At 37.7% G+C, this 14941-nt stretch overlaps 1 long non-coding RNA gene across 1 annotated transcript; it reads right to left on the bottom strand.

Annotated features, from left to right (window-relative positions):
• Nucleotides 1–9818: 9818 nt before the first annotated feature.
• LOC126410306 (uncharacterized) lies at nt 9819–10813 on the bottom strand. The gene is made up of 2 exons (XR_007574093.1): nt 10330–10813; nt 9819–10242 (listed from the first exon to the last, which is right to left on the bottom strand). It is a non-coding gene; the product is annotated as an uncharacterized LOC126410306 (long non-coding RNA).
• Nucleotides 10814–14941: the final 4128 nt, after the last annotated feature.

A 14941-nucleotide genomic window follows, 5' to 3' on the forward strand; every position in this document is an offset into this window, starting at 1 on the left:
AGAGAACATGGAAGGCATGGTGCAGAATTCTCAAAGGAAGGTAATATCTACAAACCAAACTATAAGGCAAAGCAATGGTTTTATTACAAAAAAATTGGGAATATTGAGGCAAATTTCTTTGAGAAAAATAAGCAACAGACAAATATTGTAGGGGATGATAAATTAAAGGCCCCCTTGCTATTTTCCTAAGTTCCTGAGTTCAGTCATACCATGTGCAATGAGCTTGCATGATACATGGTTAATATGTGATTGCATTGCTATCTGTTATATAGTTTGCATGTGTAGAAATGATAGGTTTAGAGAGTTTTCTTGCCAGAATCAATGTGTGAAATGATTTATTTAACAACAACACAGTATGTAGATTAGTTGCTAGTTATTTTTTCTTTGCAAACAATAGCATTAGCTCATCTTTTGCTAATCATTTATTCTTAGTTTGCCTTAATATTAAAACACTTTATGCGTTCACAATGTTTCAAAATATGGTCATTGAATTTAAGAACTATTATTTATTGCTCATATAATTCGTTATTGCATATCAGATTCATTTTCTTTGAATGGTTTTGTGAAGCTCCAATCACACTTCTTGTGAGTCTATAGGTTCAATGGTTTAACGATGAGGAGAACAGTATTTGGCCAATATGATATATTAATTAATGGTATGTATGGCTTCATTATGTTGGCATTTACATTTTTTATGGGGGCTAGGCATGTGCATGTTTGAGTGATTTAGAGGTAATTTTGGAATTTCATACTTGGGCATTGCGCTGTGGTGCTCTCAGACTGGATCATGGGATGTATAATGCTCTATTATTTTATATGTATGATCTTATTGAATGTATTAGAGAACCTTGCTCATATTTTGGTCAAACTGTCCGTTGAGACACTACCTAAAGCCTACTCAGGAGAGTATTGAATATAAGAATTCTGTGTTCTTAGATAGAAAGACTTCTCGCGTGGATATCTTGTACTTGAAGCAAATGAATGGCCAAGTAGTTTTCAACTTTAAAGGCCTTTTGGGTTAAAGCTCTCTCTCTCTCTCTCTCTACATAGATCTGAGAAAACCTTGAGGTGATATCGATAACTTTTCCAAACTTAATTATCCCTTTAAGATGAAATCCGTTGTAAAAATCATTGTCAGCCAAACCTAGCTAGCCATTCCAAAGATTTCAAATATGATTCTTGGGTTTATTTATCTAAAATCCAATTTGAGATCCAATCCAACAAATTGTTCAAAATCTCATGTCCAAAATAGCCAAATTTGTAACCTAGGTCCAATCAAAATAAATATTTGTATTTACAATCCAAATAAATCAATTCCATCAAACTAATTTCCAAAAGTCTATATCTAAATAAGCCCATTTTCAGAACTAGATTTAACCAAGTAAAGTTTTAAATCCATATCAAAACAATCCATGTCCAAATCCCAATTCAATCGAAGTCATTGTAAAATATGATGTCCAAATGTCAATTCAATCAAACTCATTGTCAAAGGTGTCCTAATCTGTCTCCGCAGATCCAATTTCCAAATCCAATGTGATTTTCAAGTCCGAGAATGTAGTTTTCAAATTAAATTATTGAATGCAGAATAACACAATTTTCAAATAAAATTTTCCAAAATTCAAAAGGTGCATTTGGATTGCACTTATAACATAAAAAATACCTACCTCAGCAGCCCACATCTGTTTGCATTTATTTGGTTTTTTCTTCTTTCCTTCTAGGGTGCATGTATATAGATCATAGCAAATTATAATTCACCACACGCACTTCATAGGAATGCACTGTGATTGATGATACAAATGGCACTATGCATCGTCCCTAAGGGATTGCATCTAACCATGCCACAAATGATAGCTACGGCATAGGGATGGACTGTTTTGCCTTCAACTCTCGTATGAGCACACAATATCCTAAATATGAATATTGTTATTGAAACAGATTTGTATAAGCCTCTCTGAAATCTATTTTAAATATTTCCTTTTTGAGACTATAATGATGAAAATCCAAATTCAGGATCCAAACTTGAATGCACAAAATCATTTTCTAAAAATCTCTTCTTCCAGGACCTAATATTGGGCTTTAGTCCTCTCAATATCCAAATCTGAATGCCTAAACCTTTTTTCAAATCCTGAAATATTCATTCATGTTTTTCTACCAAATTGTTCAGCCATTTTCCGTATGTCATTTAAAACCTAGTTGGATCCTTCATGTTGCAATTTATTGGTTCATTCAAATAATGCTTTTGAAATGAATCCTTCCTATTCAAAGCAAATTCTTTTACAAACAATAGTTCAAAATCATCAGTAATTTCAAATGATTATTTATCAAAGTATTTTTTATTCAAATGTATTTTATAAATCATGTGAGGATGCTTTAAATCATATTAATGATCAAAATAATATTCAAATGACTCATTTATTTGAATTAGCGGGGGATTTTTTTAAAATTAGTGTTTCACTCACTATTCTTGTTCTCATGATTTGAAATTGAAATGAGTATTTTGCTCAATATTTCATCTTAAAACTTTATCAATTCCAGTAATACATGCACAAAATGCATGCATATTGTTGAAATCAGACCACACTTTTATAAAATTTAGCTAAAAACTCTAAAGTTTAAACTCTTTAAATGTTAATTTTCAGCCACAAAGTGACTATCTTTCATAGAACAAGAAAAAGCTCTAATTTCATTGAAACCGGCATCCTAAGAACATTTTAGGAGTCGTTGGTTTGATTCATACATTTACAGACCTTGCATGGGATTAATCAACATCTCAAAATGTTCCAAAATCATATTCAAACTCTAATATTCATTTCTCCCAAAAGAAAATATCAAACATGATGAAGTTGTTAAGGAATGGATGAATCTTTTAGCATAAAATCTAAAATCTAATTTGGTTTTAGTTTTTAAACTTCATGTCTAAGCCCAAAATGAACACCTAACATGAACAGGAGCATGTTCTCAAGAGGAACATTATGCTCGCTGATCTAGATGTTTAACTCATGAAAAGTTAAGCAAATTTCAATAATTTATCGTTATTATCTTAAAATCAAATTTCCATAGAATCAACATTTCTGATTTTCAGCCATTTAAATTAGTATAAAACTTAATTTTATGGCTATTTTGAGACAAAAGTGGATACTATATACGACTCTCATATATTTTAAAGATTGATTTTAATTTTATTTATATGATTTTTAATTATTTTGATATTTTAATTCAACTCTCTAGCTTGTGGACTGTGTCTCTAACTCTTATACTTAATAATATATTAAGTATATATAGAGAAAGTCCTATATCCCATTTAAAAATCAATCTTTGAGTATGTAGATCATGTATTGAATGTTTATGTTGAATGAATGTTGAGATATCATGAGAGAAGGAAGAATGAATGTCTCATGTAGTTTTCTTTTTCCTTTACGTATTTTCATACACCAAATCAAATTGCACACATGCACATTATCAAGAAATTAAGTGATCGTGTTCTAAGTTGCAAAAAAGTGACCAAGTCATTTTGCAATAAAAATGTGAAAATCATGCTTAGTTTAAAAAAAAAAACACAAATAGTATCCTATCCTAATTTGACCAAAATACATTTGAACACAACATGTTTTTAACATTTTAGAACCTTCATCAAAAGAGTGAGTTTTACTTGCTTGTAGCTCTTCTTTAAAAAGAGAATTCATTCGAAATAAAGTTCATATGTTTAATCAGATGATTTGGCAAAAAGGGATCTAATTAATCATTTGCAAGAAACTTAGCCAGGTTGTCTAAAATTTGGTCCATTTCCTATGTCAACTTTGCTATTTTTCTTAAAAATTTGATCACTAGTGAATCTCAATTTCAATCCAAATGCATGAAATGTTCATGAGTTCATAACATGCAACTAGATCTCAATCACTAAAATCTCCAAGTTTCCATGTCAAATTCCCAATTATCTATCAAAATTTTCAAACCAAATTTATAAATTCTCAAGCAATTTCCAAAATCATATATCAAAACCACGATCTAAATCAATTTTCAATATCCTCGCCAATTTTGAAATCAAATTCAAATGGTACATTTTTGCCCAAAATACTGGTCTTCAATTTAAAACCAATTTGGGGATGTTTTTAAATTTTTCTAAAAGAATTTATCCAAATTCTCTTAAACAAGTTCAATTTTCAAATAATTTGTCAAAGCAAGTTAATTTTCCCAAAAACTTGTTTCAATTTTACAACAATTTATCTAAAACAAAGTTCAAATCACTTATTCAAAATTAAGTTTGAAATGATCAATTTCAAATCCAAATCTTCTATGCACAGGCATACAAGATTTGCACCAATTAGATTACTTGTACATGATCCCAAAAATCCTTAGTCCTTATTCTGATTAACCTTGTTAAAGGCGACATGATCGGTTGGTTGTCCAAAATACTGGTCTTCAATTTAAAACCAATTTGGAGATGTTTTTAAATTTTTCTAAAAAGAATTTATCCAAATTCTCTTAAACAAGTTCAATTTCCAAATAACTTGTCAAAGCAAGTTAATTTTCCCAAAAGCTTGTTTCAATTTTACAACAATTTATCTAAAACAAAGTTCAAATCACTTATTCAAAATTAAGTTTGAAATGATCAATTTCAAATCCAAATCTTCTATGCACAGGCATACAAGATTTGCACCAATCAAATGACTTGTACATGATCACAAAAATCCTTAGTCGTTATTCTGATTAACCTTGTTAAAGGCGGCATGATGGGTGGATCCCTTTTTCAAATTTTTTCTCAAAACGCAATTTGAAATTTTTACTGATTCGTATCAATGCCCCTAAGGATGGGGTGGGGTGTGAACAGTGTGTTCAGCTAGTTCTAGTCAACCATGTTCCAGACCTAGTAAAATTTAACTTCGATCAAACTTTAGGTTCTAAACACTTGATTTTGACTAAAAAATCTTCCATGAAAATACCCTTACCACGGGTTTGAATATTTGAAATCAAGCATGCTAAGTTTGAACCTAGTGATCAAGATGTAAACGTCATTGAATTGTAAATTCTTATTTGACAATTCAATTTAATTTAAAATGACTTTTGAAAATCTTATCAAATTTGGATTGAAAAAGAACATTTTGTCTATAATTAATTTGAAAATAGATTTAATTGAATCAAATTTCAATTTAACATATCGATTTTCAATTTGTATTTGATTTGTACATTTGACAAACTCCAATGTGTATTTGATTTATATAGAATCCTAATTTTAGATTCTTCAAATTGAATTTGATCATGGGAATATAAAGTTGTCCAAATTTGGTTTTGACTATTTGACCAAAGATAAAGCTATTTTCGTGCGCTAATGTTGGCTTGGTTTGAGTAAATTGGATGAATTTGAGCTTAGAAAGCACCTGGTTATGCTTTGATGGAGCTCAATTACTTTCACTAGGTTTAATCAAAGTAGACTTGGGGTAGTCAGGTTTGTTCCTATCCAGTAGCTGGATCATGGGGTAGACATGACTGTTTAACTGGATTTGACTCAGCTAAGCTTTAGCTCATGTTGACTGAGCTCAGCGAGGGTGTGGCGCCAAATTTTGGCCCACCTAAGTCAAACCTACTTGCCATTAAGTAGGCTTGTTAGAAGCAATCCTAGCATCTTTTGGAACTAAGGCCTCTCTTTAATTAGGAGTTCATTTTTAATTAATGGAGAGAGAGAGAGAAAGAGAAAGAATTCACATGCAGTTCAATGATGATTTTATATAATTTCATTAAAAATGGTAGATGTTAAAATGAAAGGAGACATTTTGAAAAAAAGGGGGTATGTGGCCTCTTGGTGGGCCCTTGGCCACACGAGCTAGGTGGGCCTACATGTGGGTCCCACTCAACAATTTGGATTTTGAATTGGCTCCAATTTTGGTTTTGAATTCAGATTCGGATTTTGAACCTAGACTTGGATTTTGAAATTGGATATGGATTCAAAATGACCATTGCAAATGGATTTGGGTTTTAAAACCTAATTTGGATCCAGTTTTGAGTGCTCGATTAGGATTTGGATTTGTAATATTGCTTTGAGATTTGTGCTATGATTTAAATTCATGTTTGAACCTATATTGTGCTTAGATTCAAAATTTGTTATGAAATTACAATTTTTCACAATTATTTTGTGAAATTCTCTTATAGATTTTGAAATTGCTTCCATCAATTGAGAGAAAAATTTGGGGTGCTAACAATACTCAATAGAAGATGTCTCTTTTCACTACAATCATGGTTTTACAAGCATGTGGGACCACAATAATTTCATTTCCAAAACATTGATGGCCAGCTATCCAGTGTAGAGCAAAACTGTGGAAAAATGGAGAAGGTGAATAATGCAGTCATCATTTGGGGCTTCTTTGACAAAGAAAACACTAAGTCAAAATATACTTACAACCTAGTTAGTGGAAGTCTTCTATTGTGTCCACTTTTCATGGTTCACTACCATTCAGAGCATTACATCTAATAGTTCTCACACTATCAAAGACAAGCTTACAAAAATAAATCAAAAGGAATCATTAAGGAGTGTAACTGTGTACTGAAAAGTGGTATGAAACATACACCATGCCCCCCAAAAATGTTGGGAATCATTTTCCCATTTGTACCTTGGTTCCTGAATATGTCACATGGTGGAAAAATATCCGCCCATCTATCCTTCTTACCTAAATGGTTATGTCTAATCCAAACATTCTAGTAAACCAAGTCATGCCATTGCCGAGCCTTATCACAAACAATTCCATTTTCATCACAATATCCAATCAGAATTTCTCATTTTCTCCAAATTATAATCTATGCAATATTCTATCTTGTCATACCAAATTCTTACATTTGCAATTTTTCTTCTAGTAAGGCGAACATCTTATCACAAGAGACAAGGAAGAATCTTCCTCTTAGAGAATGGAGACAAATGACCTAGAATTAGAAGAATACAAACTATTACGGTAATTTATGATAATGTTCAACCAATATAGGCTTAGGTGGGAAAGGCAAAAAAAAAAACCAAAAGAAGATTAAAAAAAAGTCTTCTTCGAGCAGTTCAAAAAGCCTCAGAAAGATACTAGTATAGAATCAAATAGTGATGAGGGACAAAAAACTCTCAAAAACGAAAGGAAGAGAGAATCCTAGAATGCCAAAACCTAGGAAGATGGAAAATAGCTGAATGCAGTTTAGCTTCAAAGCAAAAACAAAAGAAAGTTTACTTGTGATGACTTCTATGGAAGCTTCAACATTGACAATCACATTAAAAATTTACTCAAAAAATTTATCAAATTTGATGACCATGGAGATCCAAAGGCCTATGTCACTGTGGTATGCCAAGTGGACCCACATACCCGTATCGGTACGCCGGTATGTGGTGGTACGTTTGGATATGGTTTCGGGTCGAAACCAGATCCAAACCATATCAAAATAAAAAAAAACTTAACGCTACGCTCGTGAGCTCGTCTTCTCCGTTCTCCCTCTCCGCCTCTGTTTCTTCATTCGACCGAATGACCATTTCTTGGTTCACTGGTTTTTTGGGCAGTGGCAGCGGATGGCGACTAGCGATGGATGACCGGTGGACGGCGACGGCGACAGACAGTGAGTGGGCGACGTTCCTTTGATTTTTTCTTGTATAGTTGTTAGGGTTCCTCTCCCCTTGATCCCACCGACCACTCTTCAGCTCATCTATCTTGCCAGAACTTAGCTTCACATGTTTCTACAGCCCATCCGGTGTGTTTGGAAATACTCCACCCCACACCATTAAAGAACCACCTCACACACATGTTACATTTCAACCTCCCACTGAAAAGAGGTAATCCTAAATAGTTTATTAGAAGACTCATGGTTGGCCAACTCAGAATAGATTCAATCTCTTGGAGCTTGTTAAGGGCCACGTTGAAAGGGATTGTAGATAGCTTGGAAGGCCTGACTTCCAAAGCTGCACTCTCTTCGTATCTATGTTGTTGATTACTTCATAATTATATTCTTAATTCTTATCTTTTTATAGGAAAGGAAGCAGTAAAAATAGAGATGTGAATGGTGAGGAATTTCACTTCAAAGGAGACGAGGATTTAGGCCATCTTAATTCAGGGTTAAATGAACCATGTACATTACAAGAGGTAGAGGTGGATAAGGAGGATGTTGCGGAGGTGGACATGGAAGAAGAAGACGAATCGAAAGAATGATCTCAGTTTATTTATGTTTCTTTTTTGTGAGATTATATGTAGGAACTATGAAAGGAACATTTTATGTTTTTTTTTATGAGCTTGTATGTAGGGAAGTATGAACATTGTTTTTTAATGATGTGATGATATATCATTTGTTTTTTTCAAAATTTACAATTTTTTTAATTAAAAAATAAGAGTATTGTCATACCACCGTACCAAGATTTTCAAAAACACTGTACCCATACCCATTTTCCCGTACTTGTACCAGCATCCGTACCCGTACCTAGGTGACATAGCCAAAGGCACACTTGGCTATGTTCTTTATGAAATTTTACAAATTCTGTCACAATTATGGAGCTCTATTTCATTGCTTCTCCATGAGCCTAGAAGGGATCGGAGCTCAATGGTACAAGGAACATACTAACCCTATTGAATTGAAAGTTTTGCTAAGTAGATCAATCTCTTTATTGAGAATAACATCAAAACTGCACCTACAATCACCACTTTGTATCATCTCAAGCAGGGAGAGAGTGATAAGGTCATGGACTTTACAGAGGTGGATGTCCACTCGTAATAAGATACGGGAGCATTGGGACTAATCACCAACACTTTAACCCAACCATTGAGGAGCCTTATATCTAATTCTCTAATCAAATCATAAATTGATCTCACTAAGAGAGCATAATGCAATGAGACAAGGATCGAAAATGAGGCTTTTGATGTAATCATTCTAATAAAATTTAAAAAGACATCAAGAAGAACAACAAAAGTCTAAATGCTCCAAAAAGAGTCAACCCTGCCAGCGGAGGCGATATGGCGAAACCACCCACCCCATCTCTATAGTGGGGAAGATCATCCTCACCCATCGGGGCCTCACCTGGTGAACATAGCAGCAAGTAGACGCATCAGTTTTGCTCAACCTCCCAAGGCCTTGGTCATGCACCCGGCAGCAGCAACAAAGTCACCTCCACAAGCTGCTCCCGGCCCACACCAATTGCTAGTCGTCTAGTCGCCTTAGCCAACCACCTCCCGCATTTGGCAATGAGCAGGTGCAACCTCGGATTGAGATGGTAGGCAGCACCTCGCCATAACTGGGTCTCAGCCACCGCCCTGAGGCCAGCCGTGTCCGGAGCTCAACGCCACAGGCCGAGCAGCTCGTAGTCTGCAGAAGCACTCACTCCAATCTAGGGAACAATATCTTCACCCTACACTATCTGGTCTCTACAGAGAAGGCATAGAGCCCACACTTTTCGGTACATGCAACCAGATTGTGCTCTCGACAGAATCTCGGCCAATAGAAAGGCTTTCGGGTGGAACAAACTCAGACGAACTGAGCTAAGATGACACCATAGTTTTGCCGGCTCAAGAAGAACATCTTAGATCACGAGTACATGAATTAAAGCATGCAATAACTTGAGTTTGAGTATAAGAATCAACAAAAAACGGCACCGAAATTCCCTGACTACACCAATCAATACAAGGAAACAAGATTCACGCTACTACCATTACTGTTATCCATCAGAAAACAATACAGGTGTCCCTTGACTAGCCCAGATCAGCAGCAGAAGACAGAATTCATCATGATACCCCAAACAGCTATGGTAAACAATAGTGCAGGCAATCAGCGAGCATGTGATCAGAAAATAACCTCAGGGCAGGAATCAATCAACAATAGGGCCAACATAACAGAATTTCGACAGGCCTGGCGCTAGAAAAATGACGAATATTCAAGAATAAGAATGCAATTAAGTAGGAATCAATGTTGATTACAACCCTCTAGATAATAACACCAACGTTCACAAAAGTTCTCAATGAAACACCTAAACTCAATAGGATGTCCCGATGGAAACTATGCCTAGTATCGGAATCAGGACAATCAAGATTCACATAGGGACCTTGCGAGAAAATCGGCAGCAGAACCAAAATTAAGCTCGTATCTGACATTGTCTTCGTCTGTGATCGTCGTGCTCAACGAGCCTTCCGATCGTTAGGAGTAGGCAGGGAATCTGAATAGGAAAATAACAGATCTGCGAATTTGATTGATGATCTGATAATCAGTTGGATTTGACATCACAGATGGACTTCTTCTATCGGGAATCTGCAGATGAACAGAGGGCAACAAGATCAACTGGAATAGAGGATAGAAATTTATAGGGATCCTACCGGATTACGATTGAGTGCAGACCAGATTGGTGTTGCTTCCCATATCAGCAAGCAAGCCACCTGACGTCAGTTCGTTGGCCAGAAATCCATTCTAGAAGGAGCCGACGCTGTAGAGAAGTCACCGAAGAATGATGGGGAGCCACAAGTTCATTCACCAGAAAGACTCCTGCCCTTTCTCCAAACTAACCCGGTTCGAGTTTGGCCCTCCACCTGGGATGGTACTGTTGTGACTCCCTCCGAATAATGCCGATGTGTCTGAGTCCTTCTGCATCACCTAAAGGACCTGATATGCCGATAACTATTCACTTGAAAAGTGAACACAGATGGCGCCTCCAGAGTGCCAAGTACATTGTGACATAATTGGAAGCCTGACCAAATAACCCTCAGCAAGGGTCATAACACGAAAGAAGGCTGCTCTCAGAATAAATTGGCATGAGTCGGCCACCTATCGGCTATGCTTTTTCTGGGTGGGCTGCGCTCGCAATGAATCTGGCCATGCTGCCAAGCATGGCCGGCACTCTCTCGGCTGCCCCTGTCTCTGAAGGCCTGCTCAGAATACTACATCCCCGTTGTCTAGAGTCAGGCAGCTATTGGCTAAGGCCAGTCGCAAGCGGTCGACCGCTCGGGCTGTCGAGGCCATAGATGGCCCAACCGTCGCTAGCCGTGGTCGACTGCAGACCAGGCCATGGCCAGCTACGACGCTCCAAACTCATGACCACTTGCAGTTGAGCCATCTAATGTGGAGAGTCGACTAGGCAATCGAGTAAAGTCTGGCACTGCGGTCACACTAGCCAGTAATGTTTGGGCCATTTGGCCTGCCAAAAATGGGTGTCTATCAAATCCACCCCCCTTGAATGGGACTTGTTCCAAAGACCCTGCCCCTCTCCTCTCGTCCGGCCAAGGAATGTCCAGATCTTGCCATTTTGGTTTGATCCTAGCATTCACCATTGACCAGCTAGACTTCCACTTGCTACCATAAATTTGGATGCCTACATCCCAAGCCCACGGCCATTCCATAGTCATTTTCCCTATCTAATTGTTGATGCAGACCCTTTACTTATTCAACGGCCACACCATGGTAGTGGGCCAAGTGAAAATAGCCAAGGAAAAGATGTATGCGTTCAAGACTGGAAGTGCCTACTCTCCTACTATTGCTGATGCATGTAGCTTGCGTTCAAGACTGGAAGTGCCTACTCTCCTACTATTGCTGATGCATGTAGCCTTAGGAGGGACCATCTGATCTCCTTCCCTTTGGCTGATGTGAGTTCCAATTTATGCTGAACTCTCTCATAGGTTAGTGTAGGGTGTTGCTATAAGATTAGCTCAAAAATGCCAATTGGGATGCAACCAAACTCCGTTAGCTGAGACCTCCAATATTCTGATTAAAATTGCACCCGATGGTGATTGTTGCTCGGAATCAGCCAACCATCTCCAATCTAAGCAAGCCAAACTTCTTGTCTAGTTTTTTTGACTAAATATCTGCCTTCCCTTTCTGCCTTAGAAGTGCACTTAACCTCTTTAACTTTTCTTTGATCTTCTACTTTAAATCAGTCATGCAATTCGGGCAGGCCTTGAGCAAACATCTCAATATGAATATCCTCTCGTAACCCCCAATAAAGGTGCCAATGAGTGCCTTTTTTGGCTATCCCTCACCATGCTACTAGAATTCTCAAACTCTCCTTAATACTCTTTGCCTCGTCGCCTTAAGTTCTTGAGTTCCACCTCATAATTGGTGAAACTTGTGTCCCCAAAGCAGATTATGACCTCATCAAAGAATTCATCCCACTCTAAGATAGGCCGGATACGTGTGATCCATCGATACCATCACATGGCCTCCCCTTCGAAATCGACTACGGCCAAGTTGATCCATTGATACCTTGGAATGTTTTGACAACTGAAATATCTTTGCACCTTAATGTTCCACTCCATCGCGTGACACCCATCAAAACTTTGGAAAATCAAACCTTTGAATGAGGTCAGTTGGGCTGAGGCATATCCCGAAATGGGTTTGCATCTGCCTGTCTAGATCTAGGCACTCATCTACACAGTCCAACAGCTATTACTTCATTTTCACTATCATAAACAAATTCCTCATGTTTGAAATGAGCTCCAGTCTCATTCTGAACTAGTTGTGGGCTAGTGATCTTATGATGTTGTCGTCTTGGCCCATCATAGGCTCTACTAGCTTCTGGCTCATGTCAACTTGGCAACGGACTGGGTGAGACGTGCGGCCTGAGTCTGGCCGATGTGTGGCCAACTGCGAACGGCAAACCATGATTGTGGTCGGTGTTGCTCAGCCACGCGCAGCCTGCAGCCACCTAATCCATCTACTATGGACTCAACTGACCATGACACTAGTCTAACCAACTCTAATACCAAACCTAGTAGACCTCGCATAGCTAGATCCAAACCTCAATATGTCCTAGGCTAGTACAAGTATACGAATCCCCTGAACAGGAACCCCGGCTAAATGCAACCTCATGAGTCAATACAAGGCATCCCAATACCTCTCCAACCTAGCTAATACAGCAGCGAATATAGAAAGGGAGGCTATATCAAGTAAATTTGTGTCTAATACAATGAGTAAATCCCTCGCAACTTACCCAATAGTGCATACATCCAACCATAACATCCATGCACTAACCATGCCTACGAGCAGACCACGCCCCTTACCAATAGGATGACTCTCCAACTTCGGGTTCAAAGGCTTGGGACTCAACTCTTCAGACATAGGGCCCTTCAAGAAGAGAATACTCTACCAGCCATGGCGATCCTCACCTTTCGGGGCCTTGTCCAGCGAACACACAGCAAGTAGCTATGTCGATTCTGATCGGCTTCCAAGTCCTCATTCACATGTTCGACAACAGTAGCAAAGTCACCTCCATGAGCTATTCCCAGACCGCAACTATTGCTACTCATCTAGCAGCTTGCATCCGAAGGGGATCGAAGGCTTAGCCAATCACCTCCTACAGTCAGCAACAAGCAGGTGCAATGTCAGCTTGAGAAGGTAGGAAGTGTTGGGTCGGGTCCAGCCTCAAGTGAGGACCCAACCCAACCAGTCACTTAAGTGACGGGTGGAGGAAAAGGGGAGGGCACCCCTTGGTGCCCTCATCTCTCTCACGTCCCTCTCCCTCTCGTGTTTTTCTTTTGGGGAAAAGAAAAAGAGGGTTCTTCCCTCGTGTCTCACACGAAGCAAGAAGGGGAAGAGGAAGGCAAAGAAGAGAAGGAGAGAAGGTATGCAAGAAGGAAAGAGGAAGAAGAGCACGCTTGTGGGTTTGTGTAGCCGTGTGGGTGCAAGGTAGAGAGAGAAAGTGAAAAAAACAAGGGAAAGAAAACAAGAACATACAGTGATTTCTTTTCTTGTTTTTTCTTGTGCATTCATTCTTGAGAATGATTTATGCTATTCTCTACAAAAATAACAACACATATAGATGTGTTTGTATTGTCTCTTTAAATACATATAAAGTCTCTTTTGTTCTGGTTTTTACCCCATTATTGGGCGTTTTTCTACGTAAATTGGTATTTCTTATTTTCTGTAGTATTTAGCATATATTGTGATATATATTACTGCAACATTGGTGTTGGAAACTCAATATTATGTTTCGCAGCCTTGTGATTTCGATTTTCAGCAGTTTTGTGCATGTCTGACTATCAAATTAGTTGGTTTGAGCTGTTTTATTGTCGTTGAAAGCTGCCATTAGCTGCGTAATTATTGGACACATATATTGTTGAAGTTTGGCAGTGTTTGTGTTAACTTTGAGAGTTGTTTCTGGTTGGTTATTGTCTTCTTAAACATTTTTTCTGGGGAAATACATCTATAACAAAGTGGTATTAGAGCTAGGTTTGTTGTGTGCATTCTTATTGAAGGATGAAGTCGATCCCCACTAGGATGGTCTCTCTAAATAGAAATAATTGGACTATATGGAAAGCCAAAATGGAGGATTTGCTGTACTGTAAAGATTTGTATGCTCCCATTGAAAACCAGAAACCAGCGAATATGACAAATGAAAAATAAAAGTTATTGGACAGGAAAACTATTGGCACCATCAGACAATGGTTAGATGATAGTGTCTTTCATTTGGTATCTGCAGAGACGAGCGCAAAGTCATTATGGCAGAAGTTGCATGATCTTTACGAGAGGAAAACAGTTAGGAACAAGACTTTCTTAATTGGGCAATTGGTAAATCTGAAACTTAGAGAGAGAAAACCAGTGTCAGATCATTTGAATGAAGTACATAGCATAATCAATTAGTTGTCAGCCATGAAAATGATATTAGATGATGAGTTACAGGCACTCTTATTACTCAGTTTTCTTCCCGATAGTTGGGACACCTTAGTTGTTTCTTTGAGCAACTCCGCTCCAAATGGTGTGCTAATGATGAAACATGTAGTCAGCAACATTCTAAATGAAGAAACAAGGAGAAAGTCTCTTGGTACTACTAGATCACAAGTGCTAGTGATGGGAAATAGGGACAGACAGAAGAACCGTAACAAATGGCATGACAGATCAAAATTTAGGTCCAAATCAAGACCCAAGATGATAGGTAAATGCTTTCACTATGGTATTTCAGGTCACAAGAAGATTGATTACAGGAAATGAAAAAAAGAAAAAGAATAGAAAAAAAGAAAGTTAA

This window comes from Nymphaea colorata, chromosome 8 (assembly GCF_008831285.2).
Source record: "Nymphaea colorata isolate Beijing-Zhang1983 chromosome 8, ASM883128v2, whole genome shotgun sequence".
In the NCBI taxonomy this organism is placed as follows: Eukaryota; Viridiplantae; Streptophyta; class Magnoliopsida; order Nymphaeales; family Nymphaeaceae; genus Nymphaea; species Nymphaea colorata.